This window comes from Herpailurus yagouaroundi, unplaced genomic scaffold (genome assembly GCF_014898765.1).
Source record: "Herpailurus yagouaroundi ecotype Mexico unplaced genomic scaffold, PumYag 67690, whole genome shotgun sequence".
Lineage (NCBI taxonomy): Eukaryota > Metazoa > Chordata > Mammalia > Carnivora > Felidae > Herpailurus > Herpailurus yagouaroundi.
This window is the reverse complement of record NW_024420490.1, coordinates 4879471-4893582: the sequence shown is the minus strand read 5'-3', so window position 1 is coordinate 4893582 and position 14112 is coordinate 4879471. Positions and strand designations below refer to the sequence as shown.

The 14112-nt window shown below is 42.4% G+C and overlaps 1 protein-coding gene across 2 annotated transcripts in view; it reads left to right on the top strand.

Annotated features, from left to right (window-relative positions):
- The window catches only part of ADGRG2 (adhesion G protein-coupled receptor G2), a 123843-nt gene that overhangs the window by 39817 nt on the left and 69914 nt on the right, over positions 1 to 14112 (top strand). For both annotated transcript variants that reach the window (XM_040468272.1, XM_040468271.1), the window contains exon 2: positions 2159 to 2201. The gene's annotated coding sequence lies outside the window, so the exon portion shown is untranslated. The remainder of the gene's footprint in view (positions 1 to 2158; positions 2202 to 14112) is intronic.

Sequence of the window (14112 nt, the reverse complement as noted above, 5' to 3'; positions counted from 1 at the left end):
TGGCTTACATGTACTCACAATCTCTATATGTCAATACATGTAGGTCAACTTCATTTTCTTAAGCATTGCATAATATTCCATAATATGGATGGACCATTATTTTTTTTTAATGTTTATTTATTTTTGAAGGAGAGAGAGAGTGTGAGCGGGGAGGGACAGAGAGAGGGAGACACAGAATCGGAAGCAGGCTCCAGGCTCCGAGCCGTCAGCACAGAGCCCGACGCAGGGCTCGAACTCACAAACCGTGAGATCATGACCTGAGCCGAAGTCGGACGCTTAACCGACTGAGCCACCCAGGTGCCCCCTCATGGGCCATTCTTTATTTAACTGTTCATCTGCTGATGGGTACTTAAGCTTCCCCCACACCGGAAGCTGCAACGACAGCTTTTTTGTGTGTATGTGTATCAATGTTTCTGTAGGGACAACCTCTGGAATTAGAATTTCTGAATCAAAAGCTATACACCCTTCACATTTCAAAACCTAGCTGAACTATTCTCTCAAAGTTGATGTTGCCACCAACACTGTATGTGACTGTTCATTTCCCCACATGCTCCCTAGCTCTGGATATTACTGGCCTTTAAAATTTTTTCCTCCAGTGGGCAAAACAAACCTCATTGTTGTTTGCCTTCTTTTTTTACCTGAAAGTACTCCAAAGGAGCAGAGAGAGCCTCATGTTGTTTATTAATAAACTTGGTTACCAAAAACCTCTGTGCTTTATTGTGGTTATCGATAAGGTTTTGAAGAGGCAATATTCTTGAGTTGTGAAATTTCATCAAAATCCCTAGGTAGAAAACCTTCATTTGCACAAATGTGAAGTGAAATTATTTCCATACTCAAGTCACAGTCGATTTGTTTCTCTGTTTGATTATCTGAATGTTTTTCACTTGTTAATCCTACATTCATTCCACATTGAGCATTGGGCCATGTGTTTGCAATTTGTTCATCCTAGGACAGGATGTCATGCTTGGCCTTCGTTTTTGTCTTCTTTAAACATTGCTTAATGAAGTTTTTCTGACATATCAGACTTTATTAAGAGCTACTTTTTTTTCTAAGATTTTATTTTTAAGTAATCTCTGTACCCAGTGTGGGGCTCGAACTCACAACCCCAAGATCAGGAGTCACATGCTCCACCAACTGAGCCACCAGGTGTCCCAAGAACTACTTTTCTTTTTTTTTTTTTTTTTTGGTAAAGAACATATCATGATCAATAGAAACTCACCATGACTCCTTATTTGTTCTTTGAATTCATATCTTGGATTCTTCGTTGAGCATTGAACTTCTGTCTGTTGACTGAAGCCAGAAGTAGGTCACTTGGTTCCAAGATCACCTATAGATTGTTTCCTCTTAACAAATCTTGATTTGAAAACCGTTATGCCTGTATTTCACATGAGGGGACACCATTGTATGAAGTGAGTTCTCTTCTCGTATGAAGCGTATTAACTCTTCGAGTTAATAGTCATACCAGTGTTTTGGTTTCGAACTAAAGCATAATGGAATATTCTGAAAGATACAAGTCAGTTTGTCAACCTTGCACTCTGCTTTGGGTGGGCATCCCTTTCCCTTTCGCCGGTATGCATCTGCCTTGTCCCTCACTCAGGTCATTGCCCATACCCCCACATCCCCCTCCCAATTCTGAGCCACACGTAACAGTCAATACGGTTATTTATGTGGTCCCTCTGTGGAGAAAGAATTCTGCCTCTGGCTTTAGGGGCACAAGAAACATAAATGACCCAATTCTTGGTATCAAGGAGTTTATGTTCTAGGGAAGTTAAGTCACAAAAACATAAAGAAATATCTGACAAAGCATGGTTTCTAGAAGGGACTCCCTTCCCCCGCCGACCCGGCCATTGCATTCTCCAGTGCCCCTATGATGCTGTTAATGAAGCCTGAGACTGAGCAGTCATAAACGCTACTAAAACATTAACCTGCTCCTCCCCAACAGTGGCTTTGGGCTGGTCTTCAGTTTAAAATGAGTTCCTTAAGAGCAGGGTTTGCTTCCTCCATTTCTTTTGTTAACTCTGCTTCCAAGTTCAAACCCTGGTATATGGCAGGGTGGTCTGTGGGCCATGGCTGATGGGCTGATGGTAGCTTGAAGCATTATGGTGCCAAGAAGCCAACTTGCCATTGATCTAATTTTTTTTTTTTTTTTCATTTTCAGATTTGTGCAGAGTCTCCATCTTTTCGTTTGGACTTCCTGTCAGGTGAGTGAGGCTATTTCTATGTGATAGTATTGTAGAAATAATGAACATATTTGATTGTTTTTTTTTTTCCCTCAAATGACCTCCCTTCATTTCAAATCCCCATCCCCTTAACTACTGTATTCTGTTTTGTTTTGTTTTAAACTCCTCACTCCCACTTGGAGGCTTCTTCTGTAGACATTTTCTTTTCCTCAGGGATTCTATTGTGGAACCATTTCTTCTTGCTAGTCCAGTTGTTTTCTTGAGAACTTTCACTAATGGGTACAGATTTTGAAGTTATGTGGCGCAATAAACTCTGGGGAAGGAAAACGATCATTTCCAGAGAACTCTTTGGGATTTGGTTTCACTCTTTTCCCCTTTCCTTCTCCCTGGACTGACTTCCCTGTCTCCAATAGCTCTTCTCATGCATTGAAATGGACTACTGAACATTCTCTTTCTTTTTTAAAAAAACTTTATTTTGGGGAGAGAGAGAGAGAGAGCGAGCGAGCATGAGAGGGGGAGGGGCAGAGAGAGAGGAGGGACAGAGGATCCGAAGTGGGCTCTGCGCTGATACCAGAGAGCCTGATGAGGGGCTCAACTCGTGAACCGTGAGATCATGACCTGAGCTGAAGTTGGACGCTCAACTGACTGAGCCACCCAGGCGCCCCCTGAACATTCTCTTTCTTACCTAAAGTGCTGTGCCCATGAAGCTTCCAAAGGCTCCTCCCAACCAGATTTCTGCTCCCAACTCTTCTACACAGAATTAAAATAATTTTTTTAATGTTTATTTATTTTTGAGAGAGAGAGAGGCAGAGAGAGAGGGAGACACAGAATCCAAAGCAGGCTCCGGGCTCCGAGCTGTCAGCCCAGAGCCCGACGTGGGGCTCGAACCCCCGAACTGCGAGATCACGACCTGAGCTGAAGTCGGATGCTTAACCGACTGAGCCACCCAGGCACCCCTACACAGGACTTTTTAAACCACTACTGACTTATACTTCCTGTTTCCTTTGAGACACCTAAATATTGCTTATTTCTGGTTCTTGACTGGTATAAACAATAGAAATCTTGTAACTGATACGACGGTTTATTGCAGTTAACGTAAATTAGAACAATCCTATTATAATTTAAATGATAAATAATACACGTTGTTACTATGTTAAATCCCGATAAGTTATTATTGTAAATAAGGTGAAAATGTCTGAGCAAGGTCACCCAGCTAGTGAATGGCCATGCTGGGACTTGAAGCAGGAGTTGGCCCAGTGTGATGACAAAAGCAAGGAAGGACACAGAATACTGGCGGGTGGTTTGCTTTCCTTCGTACCTCACTTCTTCTCAAATACGATCTCCTGATGATACAAACCGTGTACTTCTGCCCCACCCCTGTCCCCATCTTTCGGTGCAGATCACCATCTTGAGGAGGCTTGTAAGGAGAGTCTCCTATTTTTTTTCCTCTCCATATTGATGAAATTATTGTGTAGCCACAGATTCCAGACCAAATCAATTAAAACATCTTTTTTTGAGTGCCTGCTGTGGGTGGAGTTGCATGCCGCTGGGGTGGGGGTGAGGTGGAGACTGAGTCTATACAGGAGAGGATGTTGTGTTCTGGTGCCTTGTTTTTGTTTTTAGGCTAAGTTGACTCGCATGGACCATGAAGAGAAAGTTAAAAAAAAAAAAGTCACTATTTATTTGACTACACCAATGACCAGTGAATCCAAGTGCATAGTGGCTGTGAGTTCTGGAGGGCAGGAAAGATATCTGTCCTGTTTATCGTAGTATCATAAGTCCCATGTGTAGTACCTTGCATGTAACAGAACCTCAATAAATTTTTGTAAGCTAGATGAATGCTAAGAGACTTAATGACAGAGAACAAATGGAGGGAGGTGGACGGGAGATGGGCTGAATAGGTGATGGGTACTAAGGAGGGCACTTGTGATGAGCAGTGGGTATTGTACTTAAGTGAAAAATCACTAAATTCTACACCTGAAACCAATTTCACCATATACGTTAACTAACTAGAATTTAAATAAAAACTTGAAACAACAACATCAGCAAAACCAGATGAATGTAGGAAATAATTCCAAAATCTTAAAGTTTATTTTTTTATTTTGAGAGGGAGAGAGCACATGTGCACACGCGCAGGGGAGGGGCAGAGAGAGAGAGGGGGGGGGAGACAGAGAATCCCAAGCAGGCTCCGTGCTGTCAGCGTAGGGCCCGACGCGGGGCTCGAGCCCACGAACCATGAGATCGTGACCTGAGCCAAAACCAAGAGTCGGGTACTTAACCAAATGAGCCACCCAGGTGCCCCCAGATGAAGAATTTATGTCCAGAGAATTTAAGGGACAGATTAAGGTCACACTGTGGGTGTTGGAGCCTGGATTCGAAGGCAGGCGGACGGCTCTACCAGGCATGCTTTTGTTCGACGTATTTACCGGGCGTTGGGAGAGGAGCCTGAAGACTGAGGGGAGAGACAAAGCAGGCTTTCGCTTTGCCTTTGGGTAATTCACACATGGGTAATCAAGAGGATAGTGGATTGCAGGTAGGGCAGCAGAGAAATTTGGAGATGACTGAGGGAGTTGAAAAGTAGAACGCCTCTCACAGAGTTTTGTTTAAGCACACGATTTATTTCTAATCTTGCACATGTGGTATCGCATTCACTTGTATTGAATAAAGCTTTTTCTCCCCCCTGTGTTAGAAAGCACTTAATGCTTCCTGAGGAAATCATTTTGCACCGTCAAGACCCAACGAATCACGTCCTTCCATTTGCTTCTAGAGACGTGAAAGCTTCATATTACAGTCATGCCATATGGTTCCCCCTTGACTTGACTTCGCTATGATAAATGACACACAAAGCTGCCATGTTGGAGTTCATATGCAGCACTTACCGGTTAACCGAGTTTCTGTCATCATTAGGACATGGGTGTTTGGGGGCATATGAGCGGTCATTTCTCTTTTTACAGCATTGCTGGCTTTAGTTCTCGATGACTTTATCTTCAAAACATTTTGTTGCTGAAGTTTGGAGTGGTTCCTTTTGTGCTATATTTATTCATATTACCCCAGTTTACAAGATTTGAAACTGCTGCTAGACATTTCTGTGAGCATTGCAGAGACTTCTGTAAATAGTCTCATTTGATTTATGAAATGGGTGAAACTGTGAGGACTTTCCTTGTCAGGTTTTGGCATCAGGGTTGTCCTAGCCTGGTGAAAATGAGTTAGGTTGTGCTGTCTGTCTCCGTTCCTGGAGTGTTTGTGAGACTGAAATTCTTGTTTTTTAAACATTTGCTAGAATCACCAGTGTAAACATCTGAGACCAGACTTTTCTTTGTCTTTGGGAAATTTTTTGAGACTTAATGGTTATACATCGATTCATGCTTACTATTTCTTCTTGATTCTTTGTTGGTAAGTTGTATGTTTTACATAGGGATTTGCCCATTTCTGTCTAGATTTTCAAAATTATTGAATAAAGTTATTCCTAAGATCCTTTAATCTTGTATGTTTATAGCATTTTCAGTTATGTTGCTTTTTAAATTCTTTCCATTGGTTATTTGCTGATACTCACTCTCTCTTTTCTTCCCCCTTTGCCTCCCTCCCTCCCCTCCTCTTAAATTTGCCAGAATTTTCTTTTCAAACACCAAACTGGGCTATGTTAATAACCTTTATTTTATGTCTTTTTTTTTCTATATCATTATTTTATGCTTTTATTTTTGTTATTTCCTTTCTAACTCTTTGGTTATTTTTAATGTTTTATTTATTTTTGAGAGACAGAGAGATACACAGCACGAGTGGGGAAGGGGCAGAGAGAGAGGGAGACAACAGAATCAAAGCAGGCTCCAGGCTCTGAGCTGTCAGCACAGACCCCGACGCGGGGCTTGAACTCATGAACTGTGAGATCATGACCTGAACCGAAGTTGGAGGCTCAACCAACAGAGCCACCCAGGCGCCCCCTAATTCTTTGGGTTTAATTTGCTGGGGTTTTTTTTTCTCAAACTTCTTGAGAAGGAGCTTAAGTTATTAATTTTAAGGCTTTCTTGTTTTATAATATGTACATTTAAAGTTTTTATGTATTTAATTTATTTTAAATTTATTTAAATTTTTAAAAAAATTTTTAAATAGATTTTTGAGAGATAGAGAGCGTGCGCACACGCGTGCGTGTCAGGGAGGGGCAGAGAGAGAGAGACACAGATTCCAAAGCAGGCTCCAGGCTCGGAGCTGTCAGCATAGAGCCCGATGCGGGGCTTGAACCCAAGAACCTCAAGATCATGACCTGAGCTGAAGTCGGACACTTAACCGACTGAGCCACCTAGGCGCCCCTCTAATATGTACATTTAAGATGTAAACTTTACAGATCTTTAGCTGTGCCCCACATGTTTTGAAAAAGTGTTTTTATTATATTATCAAATATTTTCTAATATATGTTATGGCTTCTTCTTTGACCTCTAAGTTATCTGTTAAATAACAGTTTAACTTTTTGTTATGGCTTGATTGTCTTGTGGTCAGAGAACATGCTCCTTTTCTTTTCCCCAATTCTGTAAAACAGTTTTGAGACTTCTTGTATGGCTTGGTTTTCAGAAATACTCCAAATGGAGTGGAGGGTTCATACATGGTCTTTAAGTCAGGTTCGTTAAATGTGTCATTCAAATATTCTGTATCCTTAGTGGCTTTCTTATTTGAATTTTACCAAATGATGATAGAGATGTAAATTTGTCATCTTCCTATTGAATTGAACCTTTTAGGAATGAACCATTTTAGTTACAGGTAACACTCTTTGCTTTAAAGTATTATTTGAGGGGCGCCTGGGTGGCGCAGTCGGTTAAGCGTCCGACTTCAGCCAGGTCACGATCTCGCGGTCCGTGAGTTCGAGCCCCGCGTCGGGCTCTGGGCTGATGGCTCAGAGCCTGGAGCCTGTTTCTGATTCTGTGTCTCCCTCTCTCTCTGCCCTCCCCCGTTCATGCTCTGTCTCTCTCTGTCCCAAAAATAAATAAACGTTGGAGAAAAAAAAAATTAAAAAAAAAAAAAATAAAGTATTATTTGGGGCACCTGGGTGGCTCAGTCGGTAAGCTACTTAAGCTCCTCAGGAGAGTCAAAACAAATAAATAAACTTTAAAAATAAATAAATGTTAAAAAACCAAAAAATTAAAAAATTAAAAATAGAAAGAAAGAAAGAAAGAAAGAAAGAAAGAAAGAAAGAAAGAAAGAAAAAGAAAGATCACCCAAGATTCATCTTGGTCCAGGGCCCCCTTTTGTGGTTGCGGACTCTGATGTGCATGGCAATCCCTGAGGTTGTACAGTGTGTATAAGCTACATGACTGTATGCCACAGCCCTGCTGGACCCCTCCAAGAAATGTGCTAGATCTCTTCAATTTCTTTAAACATACTAACAATGATCATATTTTGAAAGATATGTATGCCATCAGTGCAACTTTGAACGGCAATAAATGATAAATCTATCTTTATCTAAATATAGAATAACTAGAGAATAAGATTTAAAAGGAGGGGGGGCGATAGCTTGAGACCACTTTAGGGCAGGTCTCGGTAAGGGTTATGCTCTGTTACCTCTGGTTAATTGCCATAATTTGATTATAGCATGGCTGCCACGACATCTGCAGTGATCGATATTTTTTTTTGACCTAAGTAACAAGAGGTGTGATAATTGTTCCGCAAGCCTCCTAGAAAATTTTATGCCTTTGAGATATTTACAGTGAGTCATAAGTGTTGACTAACCAGACTTGCACAAGTGGAAATTGAAAAGGGAGGTACTGGAGAGGTTCTCAGTACAAATGAAGCAGTTGACTTGGATCATTCAACTGTCAAAGAAGTCAGAGAATCTCAAGGTTGCTTTTTTTCCCCCCCTAGAGTCTCTGGTTATATGTTTAACTACTCTAAAAAAAGAATCAGGAAACTATTAGTAAGAACATAACTAAATTTCGATTCAAAGTCGACTAAAAGACCCTGATTCAGCAAATACCTCAGAAAAAAAATTTTCTTCAGTGATCCAAGAATATATTGGGTTCAGTTATTCACACCAAACCTTCGGGTGGATACAATAAAAAATTGTGAACAAAATATTAAGAGCATTTTCTTAAATATAGCAAAGAGCTAACAAGAGAGAAAAGAATTACCAGGCCGGAGATGAAGGGAAAGCAAGAACTCAAGGAGGTAAATGTAAACAAAGGAACCATTTCTGTGTGAGCTTATGGGCCTAATGAAGCAAACTGGAGCTCCAGATATGAAATGCAAAAGAAAAGCTCAGAGACATGGAGAGAAAAATACAAGGCCTAACATATACTTAAAATTGAAAAAGGAGGGAGGGAAGAGTTAGAGAGAGAGAGAGAGAGAGAGAGAGCGAAGGCACACACGCCGGCTGCTTCGGCTCAGGTCACCATCTCAGGGTTGGTGAGTTCAAGCCCTCTGCTGGCCGTGCAAAGCTTGCTTGGGATTCTTTCTCTCCGGGACTTCAGCTCTCTGTACCCTTTCCCCGCCCACATGGTCTCTCTCTCTTTCTCTCAAAATACATAAATAAAACTTTTAAAAAAATGAAAGCATTATTTGTCTGATATTAGTATAATCTGATAATATAGTAAAAAATTAGTATATTTTCTTTTGCTTAGTATTGGCATCGCACATCTTTCCCATCCTTTTGTTTTCAAACTTGCTGTATCATTATGTTCTAGTTGTGTCCTTGTAAATAGCATATTTGGATTCTTTTTTTCCAGTCTGATGATCTTTGCCTTTTAATTGAACCATTTAGTCCATTTATATATACATTTTTTAGTATGTATTTTGGGAGAGAGAGAGAGAAGGAGAGAGCGTGCATGAATGGGGGAGGAGCAGAGCGAGGGAGGGAGACAGAGAATCCCAAGCAGGCTCTGCACTGTCAGTGCAGAGCCCGACTCGGGGCTTGATCTCATGAACCGTGAGATCGTGCCTTGAGCTGAAATCAAGAGTCAGACGCTTAACCTACTCAGCCACCCAGGTGCCCCAGAAGACTTTAACTTCTTAATTTCATTTTTTTACCTCCTAATTGATATATATATCTGTATTATATACTGTATATGTAAATAATATAGGTGTCATATTTTTATGCTATCATGTTTCATTTATCCCTGTAAGATATTAATGTTTTATACAGTAAACATTCATTTGGATTTACCAGTATATAGTGCCCCCGTTAGCTCTGGGAAACTGGGGTGTCTGACCTGTGCCTCATGCGTTAGAAGGTCCCTCTCTGGCCCTTCCCTAGTCATAGCCTCTCCAAAGGGCGAGAAGTTCGCAACACAAAGAAGTGATGCCCACCTGGAACGTGGGACCCTGGAATCCCCTATCCGGTCATTCTGTGCCTGTTTCTAGGACCTGAGCAGGCCTCTTCATGCTGCAAGTATGCATCCCTTTAGACCTAAGGGATGACCAAGGGGTAGCTGCTTACAGGGAGAGAGGGGGGTTAAACGTACAGGCTGGGGTATCCGCATGCATATGCACAAAGCCTCTTGTAATTTGAGATGGAGCCCTAGTGGAAGAATAAGGGCAAATTGGACCTCCTTTTATTTTTTTTAAGTAAGCCCTGTGCCCATTGTGGGGCTTGAACTCATGACCCTGAGATCAAGAGTCACGTGTGGGGCACCTGGGTGGCTCAGTTGATTAAGCATCCGACTCTTGACTTCAGCTCGGGTCACTGATCTCATGGTTCGTGGATTCGAACCCCATGTGGGGCTCTGCGCTGACAGTGCAGAGCTTGCTTGGGATTCTCTCTCCCTATCTCTCTGCCTCTCCCCTGCTCACTCGCACACTCTCTGTCTCAAAATACATAAATAAACTTCAAAAAAGAAAGAATCACATGCTCTACCAACCGAGCCAGCCAGGAACCCGGATCTCCTTTTTTAAAAATTTTTTTTTTATGTTTATTTAGTTTTTGAGAGAGACGGACAGAGCACGAGTGGCAGAGGGGCGGAGAGAGAGAGGGTGACACAGAATCCGAAGCGGGCTCCAGGCTCTGAGCTGTCAGTACAGAGCCCGACATGGGGCTCGAACTCACGGACTGCAAGGTCAGGACCTGAGCCGAAGTCGGCCGCTCAACCGACTGAGCCACCCAGCCACCCAGGCGTCTCACCCCGGACCTCCTTTCAAACTCTTAACCTGTATATCACAAATGTTAGGAATGGGCCTGGTCACATATTAACCACTTTTCCTTCTCCTTCATTCCTTGTTGCATCTCAGATCTCATTGTTTGCCTGCATACATCTTTTAGGATTTGTTTCAGTGAGGATTTGTAGGTAGTGAACAGTTCTTGTTTGGTCTTCTGGCTTCCATTGTTTCTTCTGAGAAGATAGATGTCAGTCTATCACGTGCTCTTTTGAGGGTTAATTGTTTTCTCTCAAAGGCATAAAATTTTCTAGGAGGCTTGTGGAACAATTATCACACCTCTTGTTACTTAGGTCAAAAAAAAATATCGATCATTGCGTATGTCGTGGCAGCCATGTACATCAGAGTCCACAACCACAAAAGGGGGCCCTGGACCAAGATGGATTTTGGATGATCTTTGTTTGTTTGTTTGTTTGTTTATTTATTAAGTTTATTTGTTTTGAGAGAGAGAGAGCATACATGCAAGCATGAGCAGGGGAGGGGCAGAGAGAGAGAGAGAGAGAGAGAGAGAGAGAGAATGAATGAATGAATGAATCCCAAGCAGGCTCTGTGCTGTCAGGGCGGAGCCCCACATGGGCTCCATTTCACGACTGTGAGATCATGACCTGAGCTGAAATCAACAGACACTTAACCGACTGAGCCACCCAGGCGCCGCTAGATTTTACTGTTTAAATGCGAGCAGATAGTTTTCTTTGCAGTTGATGCTATCTCACCAGCCATGCTTAGCACCTTGAAAATGTGCTAAGAATCAATGGCTATTCAAATCATCTTTCTCATGGCCTAAATAGCACTGAGCTAACCCAACTTACACCAGAAAACGAAGAAAAGTTCTAGCTCAAAAAGGTAAAAATGACTTTTGTGTATAATGAATAAGGCTTTCAAAATCCACAGATTTCCTCCTTGGTCAGTGATCCTAGGATGTGATGACTTAGCAGGGTGTTCTCTAGTTTATACAGAAGGCAATAGGAGCCACATGATTTTAAATGTGATAAAACATCTCCTTTTGGGAAATATATAGTCAGCCTTGAGGAAAGGTATTTCAGCCTTGACAACTGGAAGCGGTCTTTTCCGTGGCACCTGGTCTGTAGTAAGTCCTTCTTGATCTGTGTTCTCTTTTCAAGATGATTGCTGGAATCACCCTTCATTCTGGCCTTTCCTGCTGTCATTGGGAGTTGAGTACAAGCTCTCTTCAGTGAAAAGGCGTGGTTTATTTTGATCAGAGGCCCAAGTTCCAGCACATAATAACCAGTCACTGTGCACTCTGACTAATTTAACTTTGACCGTATCTTATGTACCACTTAGGAGGTCCTCCCCTAGGACTTGGCAAAGCTCAAGAATGAGGTGGCAAAAAATTTTGAAATTATATAATAGCGTTTTGACTTTGTTGGTTCATTTCACCTGGTGGATTCAGAACAGTTTACTTCCAAAGACACAGATCCTCAGGAGGACAGCATTGTGGTCTGGTAGAAAGAGTAGGAGTCCCACCAAACAGCCAGATGACCTTGACCCATCGCCTAGAGCATGTTGGTTGGGCCTCTTCCTTGGTCTGTCGAATGAGGGTTTGAGGCTAGGTGAATTCTGAGTTCCTTTCCAGAAGTAAACTGCTCTGAAATCAGATATTTGTGCAGTAAATTTTCTAAGTCAGTTCTACAAATTCCAGGTAGAGTTGAGCCTGAGGGCATGTGTATGGGAGGGAGTTTTTTGGTAGAGGTTTGGTGCACTAAATACAGATTGTTTTTTGAATAGCAGTGCTTTTGGAGGGGGAACTGCCCTCAGAAATAAAAAAAATAGATTGATTTTTAAACTTTTTAAATGCAACTTTTTGTGACAGACCCATAAGTGTCCAATTCGATTGAGTTTCAGGAACTGAACACACAGAATGGCACCTGTACCTCAGAAACCCCTTTGTGCGCACTTGTAATTATTCCACCCGCACCCCCTTCCAGGGATAGCCGCTCCCCCTGCTCCTCGCTCCATCCGTCAGTTTTGCCTGCTTTTGTACCTCACACGAATGGACTCCTGTACGATATGCATTCGTTCACGTCTGGCCCCTTTATCTAACTTTGTATCTGAGATTCATCAATATTGTTGCGTGTAGCTGTAGCGGACACGTAAATTTTCCTCCGGAGAGACATTGCTACATCTCTGCACGGCTATATTAACATTCTGGTTTGAGTGACTCATTTGGGAGGGTCAATAATATGCCATTATGAAGAGAGAGAGGATAAGCGTGCTGAAGAGCAGGGCCAAACCAGAGACATTTTACAGTTTGTGAACGTAGTGTATTAATATATAATACAATTTATTGATTTAAAAAACGTAAGCCCTCTTTGGAAGGAGAGGGATTCACCTCCTGGTCTGAGACGTTATCACGCCGTGTCCAAGGAAAGAGTTACCTCCGTGGCATTGGTGATGGCTATGAAATTACAGGATTCTTAAAGACTGACAGCTTTCCCTGGAGACTGAGAAATTGTGTTTTATCCCCGTCTGTCCATGCCCGCACCCACATAACCCGTGCACTGTTTCACCCTGCACGTACTAGGGCGCAAAATGGTTATTTGTTGACTGAACGAGTCAAGAGTACAGCTAGCCTTTCTAGTGGCTTCACTGTGCTCACTTAGCACAGCGGCACTCTCGGGTCGGTCCTGTTAATCACAGTTGGCCAGACGGAGCATCTCGGCCACTGGAAAGGACTCGCCCAGAGTCACGCCGATGTTGCACGGCAGAGCCAGAACCTTTGAACTCCCGCTCTTTGGCCGCTCAGCGTGCTTGTGCCTGAGCCCGTGGGCAGATTGTGATCTCCTGCCTGGCCTCTCCCTCCCTCAGCGTCCCATGCCAGCCTCGGCTGCTGGCCCCGACCGCCCGTCGGGGGTGCTGCTGGCCAGCTCCTCCACCGTGAGAGGGACGGACGCGGTCTTCGGATTGGCGGTTCTCTCAGCGTGCCGGACCCCCCCTCGATACCTTTCTTTTTATTGCCCGTCGATAAATGTTTGTCGAGTGCATGGATGCATGAATGGTAAACGGAGCTTTTAAATTCAGTTTTGTTACGAACTTTGCTTTTTAAAAAAAAATGTTGACTCTCCCCTCCTGACTACTAAAAATGCAAGCACTGATCATGAGCTGACACGTAACAGAGAGGAAATCCTTTTACAGTATAAAACATAAGTAAGGGTAGAATGTTTATAGGATTCTCTAACCCCTTCTGATTCTTAGCATCGTTTTAAGCAGCCTTTGTATAGCGTTACTAATTATATATGCAGTGTTTTGTGTTTTTAATTTCTTCTCTTAATATCTTGCATGAATTGAAGTTTTCCATAAATTCACAGGGACTACCTTGCCTATCTTTTTAAAAAATTGCAGTCTTAAGTGAAGTATAGTTGACAGGCAATATTCTTTCTATTAGTTTCAGGTGTACAACCTAGTGATTTGACAATTCTGTACACGATGAAATGCTCCCCATGGTTCAGTGTAGTTACCTTCTGACACCATACAAATTTATTACAGTGTCTCTGTTTTTTATGCCATACCTTTCATCCCCATGACTTATTTATTTCATAACTGGAAGTTTGTCCCTCTTAATCCCTGCCACTTACTTTGCCTGTCTCCTCACCTCTGGCAACCACGAGCTTGTTTTCTGCATTTGTGCGTCTGTTTCTGGTTTTTGTTTTTCAAATATTTTTTTAAAGCTTATTTATTTATTTTGAGAGAGAGACAGAGAAAGTGGGGGAGGAGCAGAGAGAGAGAGAGAGAGAGAGAGAGAGAGAGAGAGAATCCTAAGCAGGCTCTGTACCATCAGCACAGA